The 15253-nt window shown below is 46.3% G+C and overlaps 4 non-coding genes across 4 annotated transcripts; all 4 read right to left on the bottom strand.

Moving 5' to 3' along the window:
- Nucleotides 1–443: 443 nt before the first annotated feature.
- On the bottom strand, nucleotides 444–658 carry LOC143932474 (small nucleolar RNA U3). The gene has a single exon (XR_013262908.1). It is a non-coding gene; the product is annotated as a small nucleolar RNA U3 (small nucleolar RNA).
- A 2469-nt stretch (nucleotides 659–3127) lies between these two features.
- On the bottom strand, nucleotides 3128–3342 carry LOC143932515 (small nucleolar RNA U3). Its single transcript, XR_013262943.1, has one exon. It is a non-coding gene; the product is annotated as a small nucleolar RNA U3 (small nucleolar RNA).
- A 5909-nt stretch (nucleotides 3343–9251) lies between these two features.
- On the bottom strand, nucleotides 9252–9466 carry LOC143932493 (small nucleolar RNA U3). Its single transcript, XR_013262924.1, has one exon. It is a non-coding gene; the product is annotated as a small nucleolar RNA U3 (small nucleolar RNA).
- A 5327-nt stretch (nucleotides 9467–14793) lies between these two features.
- LOC143932501 (small nucleolar RNA U3) lies at nucleotides 14794–15008 on the bottom strand. Its single transcript, XR_013262932.1, has one exon. It is a non-coding gene; the product is annotated as a small nucleolar RNA U3 (small nucleolar RNA).
- Between the last annotated feature and the right edge of the window lie 245 nt (nucleotides 15009–15253).

Below are 15253 nucleotides of genomic sequence, written 5' to 3'. Positions count from 1 at the left end.
TCACTTTTCTTATTTTATACTTGAGCCTGCACCATCAAACAGAACCACTAGTTCTCAGTTTTAAGCCTCTGTCATTGATGGCTCACCCGACACATTCAGCTGGTTGATGCCATGCACAGTTATAATGTGCTGCTATCCATTCTCCGCAGAATTGGGTTCCTCAGCATTTAAATAGGCCCCTTTCTTATTTTATGCTTGAGCCTGCGCCAACAAATGGGACCACTAGATCTCAGCTTTAAGCTTCTGAGATTGATTGCTCAGCCGACATGTTCAGCTTGCTGATGCTGCGTACAATTATAATGATGTGCTACTTTCCATTCTCCGCAGAATGGGGTTCCTCAGCATTTAAATAGTCAATTTTCTTATTTATGCTTGAGTGTGCACCATCAAACGGGACCATTAGTTCTCAACCTTAAGCCTCTCACATTGGTGGCGTTCAAACAACCACTCTGAATGAGTTCCTGCCTATCATCTTCCCATCTGGAAAGATGACCAAGTCATCAAACGGTGGCAGCATCTGCAGAGAGCAGCACTGCCAACAGGAGTCCTAATGAGACAAGAACCCTAAAATTCATCATCGTGGAAGATGAGTATGGACACTTTCGAGCACATTTCTCTCTTTGCATCCTACAGAAATGATCCCTGAAAGTATAGTCCTCCCTTTTCTTATTTTATACTCGAGCGTGCACCAACAAATGGGACCACAAGATCTGAGCTTTAAGCCTCTGACATTGGTGGCTCAGCCGATACGTTCAGCTGGCTGATGCTGTTCACAATTATAATGATGTGCTGCTATCCATCCTTCGCAGAATGGGGTTCCTCAGCAATTAAATAGTCCCTTTTCTTATATTATGCTCGAGCGTGCACCATCAAACTTGACCACTAGTTCTCAACCAACTGATGCTGTTCACAATTATAATGATGTACTGCTTTCCATCCTCCGCAGAATGGGGTACCTCAGCATTTAAATAGGCCGTCATCTTATTTTATGCTTGAGCGTGCACCATCCAACGGGACCACTATTTCTCTGCTTTAAGCCTCTGAGATTGATGGCTCAGCCGACACATTCAGCTGGCTGATGCTGTTCACAATTATAATGATGTGCTTCCATCCATTCCACGCAGAATGGGGTTCTTTTGCATTTAAATAGGCCCTCTCCTTATTTTATGTTTGAGTGTACAACAAACGGGACCACTAGTTCTCAACTTTAAGCCTCTCACATTGGTGCTCAGCCGACGCGTTCAGTTTGCTGATGCTGTTCACAATTATAATGATGTGCTGCTTTCCATTCTCTGCAAAATGGGGTTCCTCAGCAATGCAATAGTCCCTTTTCTTACTTCATGCTCGCGCGTGCACCATCAAACAGAACCACTAGTTCTCAGATTTAAAGAGGAGCTGCACAAAAAAATAAATATTAAAAGCCAGCAGCTACTAATATTGCAGCTGCTGACTTTTAATAATATCACACTTACCTGTCCCAGGTTCCAGCGATGTCGGCGGCAGATGACGAGCAAACGCTCGTCTCGCTGCAGCCACTGCCGCCATCCTCTGTCAGGGAATCGGGAAGTGAAGCAAGAGGGCTTCACTGCCCGGTTCCCTACTGCGCATGCGCGAGTCGCGCTGCGCTGGTTCCCCGCTGTGTCTCTGGGAACTGTGGGTTTCCCAGAACACAACGGGGGGGGCGGAGCCATGCGGCGGTGGGCGGAGCCATGCGGCGGTCTGGCCGGAAGTGGGTGCAGTTACCTGGATTATCCAGGTAACTGCACCCCCCTCCCCCCCGAAAGGTGCCGATTGTGGCACCGGAGGGGGGGAGGGATAATACTAGCGGAACTTCCCCTTTAGGGTGAAGAACCGCTTTAAGCCTCTGTCATTGATGGCTCAGACGAAACGTTCAACTGGCTGATGCTATGCACAATTATGATGCGCTGCTTTCCATCCTCCGCAGAATGGGGTTCTTCAGCAATTAAATAGGCCCTCTCCTTATTTTATACTCGAGTGTGCACCAACAAACAGGACCACTAGTTCTCAACCTTAAGCCTCTCACATTGGTGGCTCAGCCGACACGTTCAGCTGGCTGATGCTGTTCACAATTATAATGATGTGCTGCTTTCTATTCTCTGCAGAATGGGGTTCCTCAGCATTTAAATAGGCCCACTTCCTATTTCATGCTTGAGCGTGCACCATCAAACGGGACCACTAGTTCTTAACTTTAAGCCTCTGACATTGATGGCTCAGCCGACGCGTTCAAATGGTTGATGAAGTTCACAATTATAATTATGTGCTGCTTTCCATCCTCTGCAGAGCATGGGGTTCCTCAGCATTTAAATAGGCCGTCATCGTATTTTATCATCTAGTGTGCACCAACAAACGGGACACTATTTCTCCGCATTAAGCCTCTGACATTGATGGCTCAGCCGACACGTTCAGCTGGCTGAGGTGTGCACAATTATAATGATGTGCTTCTATCCATTCTCCGCAGAATGGGGTTCATCTGCATTTAAATAGGCCCTCTCCTTATTTTATGTTTGAGCGTACAACAAACAGGACCACTAGTTCTCAACTTTAAGCCTCTCACATTGGTGTCTCAGCCGACACGTTCAGTTGGCTGATGCTGTTCACAATTATAATGATGTGCTGCTTTCCATTCTCTGCAAAATGAGGTTCCTCAGCAATGCAATAGTCCCTTTTTTTACTTCATGCTCGAGCGTGCACCATCAAACGGGACCACTAGTTCTCAGCTTTAAGCCTCTGACATTGATGGCTCAGCCGACACCTTCAGTTGGCTGATGCTGTTCACACTTATGATAATGTGCTGCTGTCCATTCTCCGCAGAATTGGGTTCCTCAGCATTTAAATAGGCCCTTTTCTTATTTTATGCTTGAGCCTGCGCCAACAAATGGGACCACTAGATCTCAGCTTTAAGCTTCTGAGATTGATGGCTCAGCCGACACGTTCAGCTTGCTGATGCTGCGTACAATTATTATGATGTGCTGCTTTCCATTCTCCGCAGAATGGGGTTCCTCAGCATTTAAATAGTCAATTTTCTTATTTTATGCTTGAGTGTGCACCATCAAACGGGACCACTAGTTCTCAACCTTAAGCCTCTCACATTGGTGGCGTTCAAACAACCACTCTGAATGAGTTCCTGCCTACCATCTTCCCATCTGGAAAGATGACCAAGTCATCAAACGGTGGCAGCATCTGCAGAGAGCAGCACTGCCAACAGGAGTCCTAATGAGACAAGAACCCTAAAATTCATCATCGTGGAAGATGAGTATGGACACTTTTGAGCACATTTCTCCCTTTGCATCCTACAGAAATGATCCCTGAAAGTTGAGTCCTCCATTTTCTTATTTTATACTCGAGCGTGCACCAACAAATGGGACCACAAGATCTGAGCTTTAAGCCTCTGACATTGGTGGCTCAGCCGATACGTTCAGCTGGCTGATGCTGTTCACAATTATAATGATGTGCTGCTTTCCATCCTTCGCAGAATGGGGTTCCTCAGCAATTAAATAGTCCCTTTTCTTATATTATGCTCGAGCGTGCACCATGAAACTTGACCACTAGTTCTCAACCGACTGATGCTGTTCACAGTTATAATGATTTACTGCTTTCCATCCTCCGCAGAATGGGGTACCTCAGCATTTAAATAGGCCGTCATCTTATTTTATGCTTGAGCATGCACCATCCAACGGGACCACTATTTCTCTGCTTTAAGCCTCTGAGATTGATGGCTCAGCCGACACGTTCAGCTGGCTGATGCTGTTCACAATTGTAATTATGTGCTTCCATCCATTCCACGCAGAATGGTGTTCTTTTGCATTTAAATAGGCCCTCTCCTTATTTTATGTTTGAGTGTACAACAAACGGGACCACTAGTTCTCAACTTTAAGCCTCTCACATTGGTGCTCAGCCGACGCGTTCAGTTTGCTGATGCTGTTCACAATTATAATGATGTGCTGCTTTCCATTCTCTGCAAAATGGGGTTCCTCAGCAATGCAATAGTCCCTTTTCTTACTTCGCGCTCGCGCCTGCACCATCAAACAGAACCACTAGTTCTCAGATTTAAGCCTCTGTCATTGATGGCTCAGACGAAATGTTCAACTGGCTGATGCTATGCACAATTATGATGCGCTGCTTTCCATCCTCCGCAGAATGGGGTTCCTCCAGCATTTAAATAGGCCGTCATCTTGTTTTATCCTCTAGCGTGCACCAACAAACGGGACCACTAGTTCTCAGCTTTAAGCCTCTGACATTGATGGCTCCGCCGACACGTTCAGCTGGCTGATGCTGTTCACAATTATAATGATGTGCTGTTTTCCTTTGTTCACATATTGGTGTTCCTCAGCATTTAAATAGGCCCTCTTCATAGTTTATGCTCGAGCGTGCACCAACAAACAGGACCACTATTTCTTCGCTTTAATCCTCTGACATTGGTGGCTCAGCAGACACGTTCAGCTGCATGATGCTGTTCACATTTATAATGATGTGCTGCTTTCCATTCTCCACAGAATGGGGTTCCTCAGCATTTATTAGGCCCTCTCCTTATTTTATGCTTGAGTGTGCACCATCAAACAGAACCACTAGTTCTCAGCTTTAAAGAGGAAGTAAACCCTGATGAGTTTACTTCCTCTTTCATTCCCTGCAAAGGCAAAGCATAATGGACTACTATGCATCGCATAGTAGCCCATTATGTGTCACTTACCTGACACAGGAGCCAGCGAAGTCGCCGCTGTCCCCTGTAGTCCGCCGCATCCATCTTGTTGGTGGGGTCTTGCAGCTCCGCCGCTGTCATTCAGCGAAGCCGCGATGACGTCACTCCCGCGCATGCGAACGGGAGCCGACACACGCGGCAGCTCCGTCGCTGAGAATGCCTCGCTTAGTGCGCCTGCGCGCCGCTGTCTACGGCGCACGCGCCGTAGACAGTGGTGCCCGTTTTCGTGCAAATATCTCCTAAACCATATAGGTTTAGGAGATATTGCTTGGACCTACAGGTAAGCCTTAATCTAGGCTTACCTGTAGGTCAAAGTGGTTTGTAAGGGTTTACAACCACTTTAAGCCTCTGACATTGGTGGCTCGGCCGATGCTGTGTACAATTATATATACAATTATTTATTAAATAGGCCCTCTTCCTATTTTATGCTCGAGCGTGCACCAACAAACGGGACCACTGGTTCTAAGCCTTAAGCCTCTGATATTGATGGCTCAGGCAAAACGTTCAACTGCCTGATGTTTTGCACAATTATAATGATGCGCTGCTTTACATTTTCCGCAGAATAGGGTTCCTCAGCATTTAAATAGGCCCTCTTCCTATTTCATGCTCGAGCGTGCACCAACAAACGGGACCACTAGTTCTTAACTTTAAGCCTCTGACATTGATGGCTCAGCCGACGCGTTCAGCTGGTTGATGAAGTTCACAATTATAATTATGTGCTGCTTTCCATCCTCTGCAGAGCATGGGGTTCCTCAGCATTTAAATAGGCCGTCATCGTATTTTATCCTCTAGCGTGCACCATCAAACGGGACCACTATTTCTCCGAAATAAGCCTCTGACATTGATGGCTCAGCCGACACGTTCAGCTGGCTGAGGTGTGCACAATTATAATGATGTGCTTCTATCCATTCTCCGCAGAATGGGGTTCTTCTGCATTTAAATAGGCCCTCTCCTTATTTTATGTTTGAGCGTACAACAAACGGGACCACTAGTTCTCAACTTTAAGCCTCTCACATTGATGGCTCAGCCGACAGGTTCAGTTGGCTGATGCTGTTCACAATTATAATGATGTGCTGCTTTCCATTCTCTGCAAAATGGGGTTCCTCAGCAATGCAATAGTCCTTTTTCTTACTTCATGCTCGAGCGTGCGCCATTAAACGAGACCACTAGTTCTCAGCTTTAAGCCTCTGACATTGATGGCTCAGCCGACACCTTCAGCTGGCTGATGCTGTTCACAATTATGATAATGTGCTGCTGTCCATGCTCCACAGAATGGGGTTCCTCAGCAATTAAATAGTCACTTTTCTTATTTCATGCTCGAGCGTGCACCATCAAACAGAACCACTAGTTCTCAGTTTTAAGCCTCTGTCATTGATGGCTCAGACGAAACGTTCAACTGGCTGATGCTATGCACAATTATGATGCGCTGCTTTCCATCCTCCGCAGAATGGGGTTCCTCCAGCATTTAAATAGGCCGTCATCTTATTTTATCCTCTAGCGTGCACCAACAAACGGGACCACTAGTTCTCAGCTTTAAGCCTCTGACATTGATGGCTCAGCCGACACGTTCAGCTGGATGATGCTGTTCACAATTATAATGATGTGCTGTTTTCCTTTATTCGCATATTGGGGTTCCTCAGCATTTAAATAGGCCCTCTTCATAGTTTATGCTCGAGCGTGCACCAACAAACGGGACCACTATTTCTTCGCTTTAATCTTCTGACATTGGTGGCTCAGCAGACACGTTCAGCTGCATGATGCTGTTCACATTTATAATGATGTGCTGCTTTCCATTCTCCACAGAATGGGATTCCTCAGCATTTAAATAGGCCCTCTCCTTATTTTATGCTTGAGTGTGCACCATCAAACAGAACCACTAGTTCTCAGCTTTAAAGAGGAAGTAAACCCTGATGAGTTTACTTCCTCTTTCATTCCCTGCAAAGGCAAAGCATAATGGACTACTATGCATCGCATAGTAGCCCATTATGTGTCACTTACCTGACACAGGAGTCAGCAAAGTCGCCGCTGTCCCCTGTAGTCCGCCGCATCCATCTTGTTGGTGGGGTCTTGCAGCTCCGCCGCTGTCATTCGGCGAAGCACGCGGCAGCTCCGTCGCTGAGAATGCCTCGCTTAGTGCGCCTGCGCCTCGCTTAGTGCGCCTGCGCGCCTAGTGCGCTTAGTGCGCCTAGTGCGCTTAGTGCGCCTGCGCGCCTGCTCGCCTGCGCGCCGCTGTCTACGGCGCATGCGCCGTAGACAGCGGTGCCCGTTTTCGGGCAAATATCTCTTAAACCATATAGGTTTAGGAGATATTGCTTGGACCTACAGGTAAGCCTTAATCTAGGCTTACCTGTAGGTCAAAGTGGTTTGTAAGGGTTTACAACCACTTTAAGCCTCTGACATTGGTGGCTCGGCCGATGCTGTGTACAATTATAATGATGTGCTGCTTTCCAATTCTCCGCAGAATGGGGTTCCTCAGCAATTAAATAGGCCCTCTTCCTATTTTATGCTCGAGCGTGCACCAACAAACGGGACCACTGGTTCTAAGCCTTAAGCCTCTGATATTGATGGCTCAGGCAAAACACTCAACTGCCTGATGTTTTGCACAATTATAATGATGTGCTGCTTTCCATTTTCCGCAGAATAGAGTTCCTCAGCATTTAAATAGGCCCTCTTCCTATTTCATGCTCGAGCGTGCACCAACAAACGGGACCACTAGTTCTTAACTTTAAGCCTCTGACATTGATGGCTCAGCCGACGCATTCAGCTGGTTGATGAAGTTCACAATTATAATTATGTGCTGCTTTCCATCCTCTGCAGAGCATGGGGTTCCTCAGCATTTAAATAGGCCGTCATCGTATTTTATCCTCTAGCGTGCACCATCAAACGGGACCACTATTTCTCCGCATTAAGCCTCTGACATTGATGGCTCAGCCGACACATTCAGCTGGCTGAGGTGTGCACAATTATAATGATGTGCTTCTATCCATTCTCCGCAGAATGGGGTTCTTCTGCATTTAACTAGGCCCTCTCCTTATTTTATGTTTGAGCGTACAACAAACGGGACCACTAGTTCTCAACTTTAAGCCTCTCACATTGATGGCTCAGCCGACAGGTTCAGTTGGCTGATGCTGTTCACAATTATAATGATGTGCTGCTTTCCATTCTCTGCAAAATGGGGTTCCTCAGCAATGCAATAGTCCTTTTTCTTACTTCATGCTCGAGCGTGCACCATCAAACGAGACCACTAGTTCTCAGCTTTAAGCCTCTGACATTGATGGCTCAGCCGACACCTTCAGCTTGCTGATGCTGTTCACAATTATAATAATGTGCTGCTATCCATGCTCCACAGAATGGGGTTCCTCAGCAATTAAATAGTCACTTTTCTTATTTTATGCTCGAGCGTGCACCATCAAGCAGAACCATTAGCTTTCAGATTTAAGCCTCTGTCATTGATGGCTCACCCGACACATTCAGCTGGGTGATGCCATGCACAGTTATAATGATGTGCTGCTATCCATTCTCCGCAGAATTGGGTTCCTCAGCATTTAAATAGGCCCTTTTCTTATTTTATGCTCGAGCCTGCACCAACAAATGGGACCACTAGATCTCATTTTTAAGCTTCTGAGATTGATGGCTCAGCCGACACATTCAGCTGGCTGATGCTGCGTACAATTATAATGATGTGCTGCTTTCCATTCTCCGCAGAATGGGGTTCCTCAGCAATGCAATAGTCCTTTTTCTTACTTCATGCTCGAGCGTGCACCATCAAACGAGACCACTAGTTCTCAGCTTTAAGCCTCTGACATTGATGGCTCAGCCGACACCTTCAGCTTGCTGATGCTGTTCACAATTATAATAATGTGCTGCTATCCATGCTCCACAGAATGGGGTTCCTCAGCAATTAAATAGTCACTTTTCTTATTTTATGCTCGAGCGTGCACCATCAAGCAGAACCATTAGCTTTCAGATTTAAGCCTCTGTCATTGATGGCTCACCCGACACATTCAGCTGGGTGATGCCATGCACAGTTATAATGATGTGCTGCTATCCATTCTCCGCAGAATTGGGTTCCTCAGCATTTAAATAGGCCCTTTTCTTATTTTATGCTCGAGCCTGCACCAACAAATGGGACCACTAGATCTCATTTTTAAGCTTCTGAGATTGATGGCTCAGCCGACACATTCAGCTGGCTGATGCTGCGTACAATTATAATGATGTGCTGCTTTCCATTCTCCGCAGAATGGGGTTCCTCAGCATTTTAATAGGTCCTCTTCCTATTTTATGCTCAAGCATGCACCATAAAACGGGACCACTAGTTCTCAGATTTAAGCCTCTGTCACTGATGGCTCAGCCGAAATGTTCAACTGGCTGATGCTGTGCACAATTATGATAATGTGCTGCTTTCCATTCTCTGCAGAATGGGGTTCCTCAGCAATTAAATAGGCCCTCTCCTTATTTTATACTCGAGTGTGCACCAACAAACGGGACCACTAGTTCTCAACCTTAAGCCTCTCACATTGGTGGCGTTCAAACAACCACTCTGAATGAGTTCCTGCCTACTATCTTCCCATCTGGAAAGATGACCAAGTCATCAAACGGTGGCAGCATCTGCAGAGAGCAGCACTGCCAACAGGAGTCCTAATGAGACAAGAACCCTAAAATTCATCATCGTGGAAGATGAGTATGGACACTTTCGAGCACATTTCTCCCTTTGCATCCTACAGAAATGATCCCTGAAAGTATAGTCCTCCCTTTTCTTATTTTATACTCGAGCGTGCACCAACACATGGGACCACAAGATCTGAGCTTTAAGCCTCTGACATTGATGGCTCAGCTGATACATTCAGCTGGCTGATGGTGTTCACAATTATGATGATGTGCTGCTTTCTATTCTCCGCAGAATGGGGTTCCTATGTATTTAAATAGGCCGTCATCTTATTTTATGCTTGAGCGTGCACCATGAAACGGGACAACTAGTTCTCAACTTTAAGCCTCTATCATTGGTGGCTCAGCCGACACGTTCAACTGGCTGATGCTATGCACAATTATAATGATGCGCTGCTTTCCATCCTCCGCAGAATGGGGTTCCTCAGCATTTAAATAGGCCGTTATCTTATTTTATGCTCGAGCGCGCACCAGCAAATGTGACCACTAGTTCTCAACTTTAAGCCTCTAACATTGGTAGCTCAGCAGACACATTCAGCTGGCTGATGCTGTTCACAATTATAATGATGTGCTGCTATCCATCCTTCACAGAATGGGGTTCCTCAGCAATTAAATAGTCCCTTTTCTTATATTATGCTCGAGCGCGCACCATCAAACTTGACCTAGATCTCAACTGGCTGATGCTGTTCACAATTATAATGATGTACTGCTTTCCATCCTCCGCAGAATGGGGTACCTCAGCATTTAAACAGGCCGTCATCTTATTTTATGCTTGAGCATGCACCATCCAACGGGACCACTATTTCTCCGCTTTAAGCCTCTGAGATTGATGGCTCAGCCAACACGTTCAGCTAGCTGATGCTGTTCACAATTATAATGATGTGCTTCCATCCATTCTCCGCAGAATGGGGTTCTTTTGCATTTAAATAGGCCCTCTCCTTATTTTATGTTTGAGCGTACAACAACAAACGGGACCACTAGTTCTCAACTTTAAGCCTCTCACATTGGTGGCTCAGCCGACAGGTTCAGTTGGCTGATGCTATTCACAATTATAATGTGCTGCTTTCCATCCTCCGCAGAATGGGGTTCCTCCAGCATTTAAATAGGCAGTCATCTTATTTTATCCTCTAGCGTGCACCAACAAACGGGACCACTAGTTCTCAGCTTTAAGCCTCTGACATTGATGGTTCAGCCGACACGTTCAGCTGGCTGATGCTGTTCACAATTATAATGATGTGCTGTTTTCCTTTATTCGCATATTGGGGTTCCTCAGCATTTAAATAGGCCCTCTTCATAGTTTTTGCTCGAGCGTGCACCAACAAACGGGACCACTATTTCTTCGCTTTAATCCTCTGACATTGGTGGCTCAGCAGACACGTTCAGCTGCATGATGTTGTTCACATTTATAATGATGTGCTGCTTTCCATTCTCCACAGAATGGGGTTCCTCAGCATTTAAATAGGCCCTCTCCTTATTTTATGCTTGAGTGTGCACCATCAAACAGAACCACTAGTTCTCAGCTTTAAAGAGGAAGTAAACCCTGATGAGTTTACTTTCTCTTTCATTCCCTGCAAAGGCAAAGCATAATGGACTACTATGCATCGCATAGTAGCCCATTATGTGTCACTTACCTGACACAGGAGCCAGCGAAGTCGCCGCTGTCCCCTGTAGTCCGCCGCATCCATCTTGTTGGTGGGGTCTTGCAGCTCCGCCGCTCTCATTCGGCGAAGCCGCGATGACGTCACTCCTGCGCATGCGAACGGGAGCCGACACGCGCGGCAGCTCCGTCGCTGAGAATGCCGCGCTCAGTGCGCCTGCGCGCCGCTGTCTACGGCGCATGCGCCGTAGACAGCGGTGCCCGTTTTCGGGCAAATATCTCCTAAACCATATAGGTTTAGGAGATATTGCTTGGACCTACAGGTAAGCCTTAATCTAGGCTTACCTGTAGGTCAAAGTGGTTTGTAAGGGTTTACAACCACTTTAAGCCTCTGACATTGGTGGCTCGGCCGATGCTGTGTACAATTATAATGATGTGCTGCTTTCCAATTCTCCGCAGAATGGGGTTCCTCAGCAAATAAATAGTCCCTTTTCTTATATTATGCTCGAGCGCGCACCATCAAACTTGACCTAGATCTCAACTGGCTGATACTTTTTACAATTATAATGATGTACTGCTTTCCATCCTCCACAGAATGGGGAACCTCAGCATTTAAACAGGCCGTCATCTTATTTTATGCTTGAGCATGCACCATCCAACGGGACCACTATTTCTCCGCTTTAAGCCTCTGAGATTGATGGCTCAGCCAACACGTTCAGCTAGCTGATGCTGTTCACAATTATAATGATGTGCTTCCATCCATTCTCCGCAGAATGGGGTTCTTTTGCATTTAAATAGGCCCTCTCCTTATTTTATGTTTGAGCGTACAACAACAAAGGGGACCACTAGTTCTCAACTTTAAGCCTCTCACATTGGTGGCTCAGCCGACAGGTTCAGTTGGCTGATGCTATTCACAATTATAATGCGCTGCTTTCCATCCTCCGCAGAATGGGGTTCCTCCAGCATTTAAATAGGCCGTCATCTTATTTTATCCTCTAGCGTGCACCAACAAACTGGACCACTAGTTCTCAGCTTTAAGCCTCTGTCATTGATGGTTCAGCCGACACGTTCAGCTGGCTGATGCTGTTCACAATTATAATGATGTGCTGTTTTCCTTTATTCGCATATTGGGGTTCCTCAGCATTTAAATAGGCCCTCTTCATAGTTTATGCTCGAGCGTGCACCAACAAACGGGACCACTATTTCTTCGCTTTAATCCTCTGACATTGGTGGCTCAGCAGACACGTTCAGCTGCATGATGTTGTTCACATTTATAATGATGTGCTGCTTTCCATTCTCCACAGAATGGGGTTCCTCAGCATTTAAATAGGCCCTCTCCTTATTTTATGCTTGAGTGTGCACCATCAAACAGAACCACTAGTTCTCAGCTTTAAAGAGGAAGTAAACCCTGATGAGTTTACTTCCTCTTTCATTCCCTGCAAAGGCAAAGCATAATGGACTACTATGCATCACATAGTAGCCCATTATGTGTCACTTACCTGACACAGGAGCCAGCGAAGTCGCCGCTGTCCCCTGTAGTCCGCCGCATCCATCTTGTTGGTGGGGTCTTGCAGCTCCGCCGCTCTCATTCGGCGAAGCCGCGATGACGTCACTCCTGCGCATGCGAACGGGAGCCGACACGCGCGGCAGCTCCGTCGCTGAGAATGCCGCGCTCAGTGCGCCTGCGCGCCGCTGTCTACGGCGCATGCGCCGTAGACAGCGGTGCCCGTTTTCGGGCAAATATCTCCTAAACCATATAGGTTTAGGAGATATTGCTTGGACCTACAGGTAAGCCTTAATCTAGGCTTACCTGTAGGTCAAAGTGGTTTGTAAGGGTTTACAACCACTTTAAGCCTCTGACATTGGTGGCTCGGCCGATGCTGTGTACAATTATAATGATGTGCTGCTTTCCAATTCTCCGCAGAATGGGGTTCCTCAGCAAATAAATAGTCCCTTTTCTTACATTATGCTCGAGCGTGCACCATCAAATGGGACCACTAGTTCTAAGCTATAAGCCTCTGACATTGGTGGCTTGGCCAACACGTTCAACTGGCTGATGCTATGAACAATTATAATGATGTGCTGCTATCCATCCTCCGCAGAATGGGGTTCCTCAGCATTTAAATAGGCCGTAATCTTTTTTTATGCTCGAGTGTGCACCATCAAACAGAAGCCCTAGTTCTCAAATTTAAGCCTCTGACATTGGTGGCTCGGCCAACATGTTCAGCTGGCTGATGCTGCGTACAATTATAATGATGTGCTGCTTTCCATTCTCTGCAGAATGGGGTTCCTCAGCATTTTAATAGGCCCTCTCCTTATTTTATACTCGAGTGTGCACCAACAAACGGGACCACTAGTTCCCAACCTTTAGCCTCTCACATTGGTGGCTCGGCCGACACGTTCAGCTGGCTGATGCTGTTCACAATTATAATGATGCGCTGCTTTCCATTCTCTGCAGAATGGGGTTCCTCAGCAATTAAATAGGCCCTCTTCCTATTTTATGCTCGAGCGTGCACCATCAAACGGGACCACTGGTTCTAAGCCTTAAGCCTCTGATATTGATGGCTCAGGCAAAACGTTCAACTGCCTGATGCTGTTCACAATTATAATGATGTGCTGCTTTCTATTCTCTGCAGAATGGGGTTCCTCAGCATTTAAATAGGCCCTCTTCCTATTTCATGCTCGAGCGTGCACCATCAAACGGGACCACTAGTTCTTAACTTTAAGCCTCTGACATTGATGGCTCAGCCGACGCGTTCAGCTGGTTGATGAAGTTCACAATTATAATTATGTGCTGCTTTCCATCCTCTGCAGAGCATGGGGTTCCTCAGCATTTAAATAGGCCGTCATCGTATTTTATCATCTAGCGAGCACCATCAAACGGGACACTATTTCTCCGCATTAAGCCTCTGACATTGATGGCTCAGCCAACACGTTCAGCTGGCTGAGGTGTGCACAATTATAATGATGTGCTTCTATCCATTCTCCGCAGAATGGGGTTCATCTGCATTTAAATAGGCCCTCTCCTTATTTTATGTTTGAGCGTACAACAAACAGGACCACAAGTTCTCAACTTTAAGCCTCTCACATTGGTGTCTCAGCCGACACGTTCAGTTGGCTGATGCTGTTCACAATTATAATGATGTGCTGCTTTCCATTCTCTGCAAAATGGGGTTCCTCAGCAATGCAATAGTCCCTTTTCTTACTTCATGCTTGAGCGTGCACCATCAAACGGGACCACTAGTTCTCAGCTTTAAGCCTCTGACATTGATGGCTCAGCCGACACCTTCAGTTGGCTGATGCTGTTCACACTTATGATAATGTGCTGCTGTCCATTCTCCGCAGAATGGGGTTCCTCAGCAATTAAATAGTCACTTTTCTTATTTTATACTCGAGCCTGCACCATCAAACAGAACCACTAGTTCTCAGTTTTAAGCCTCTGTCATTGATGGCTCACCCGACACATTCAGCTGGTTGATGCCATGCACAGTTATAATGTGCTGCTATCCATTCTCCGCAGAATTGGGTTCCTCAGCATTTAAATAGGCCCCTTTCTTATTTTATGCTTGAGCCTGCGCCAACAAATGGGACCACTAGATCTCAGCTTTAAGCTTCTGAGATTGATGGCTCAGCCGACATGTTCAGCTTGCTGATGCTGCGTACAATTATAATGATGTGCTACTTTCCATTCTCCGCAGAATGGGGTTCCTCAGCATTTAAATAGTCAATTTTCTTATTTATGCTTGAGTGTGCACCATCAAACGGGACCATTAGTTCTCAACCTTAAGCCTCTCACATTGGTGGCGTTCAAACAACCACTCTGAATGAGTTCCTGCCTATCATCTTCCCATCTGGAAAGATGACCAAGTCATCAAACGGTGGCAGCATCTGCAGAGAGCAGCACTGCCAACAGGAGTCCTAATGAGACAAGAACCCTAAAATTCATCATCGTGGAAGATGAGTATGGACACTTTCGAGCACATTTCTCCCTTTGCATCCTACAGAAATGATCCCTGAAAGATTAGTCCTCACTTTTCTTATTTTATACTCGAGCGTGCACCAACAAATGGGACCACAAGATCTGAGCTTTAAGCCTCTGACATTGGTGGCTCAGCCGATACGTTCAGCTGGCTGATGCTGTTCACAATTATAATGATGTGCTGCTATCCATCCTTCGCAGAATGGGGTTCCTCAGCAATTAAATAGTCCCTTTTCTTATATTATGCTCGAGCGTGCACCATCAAACTTGACCACTAGTTCTCAACCGACTGATG

Source organism: Lithobates pipiens, unplaced genomic scaffold (genome assembly GCF_037356315.1).
Source record: "Lithobates pipiens isolate NorthernLeopardFrog02 unplaced genomic scaffold, aLitPip1_a1.2 Scaffold_25, whole genome shotgun sequence".
Taxonomy (NCBI): domain Eukaryota; kingdom Metazoa; phylum Chordata; class Amphibia; order Anura; family Ranidae; genus Lithobates; species Lithobates pipiens.
This window is presented reverse-complemented; position numbering and strand designations above follow the sequence as displayed.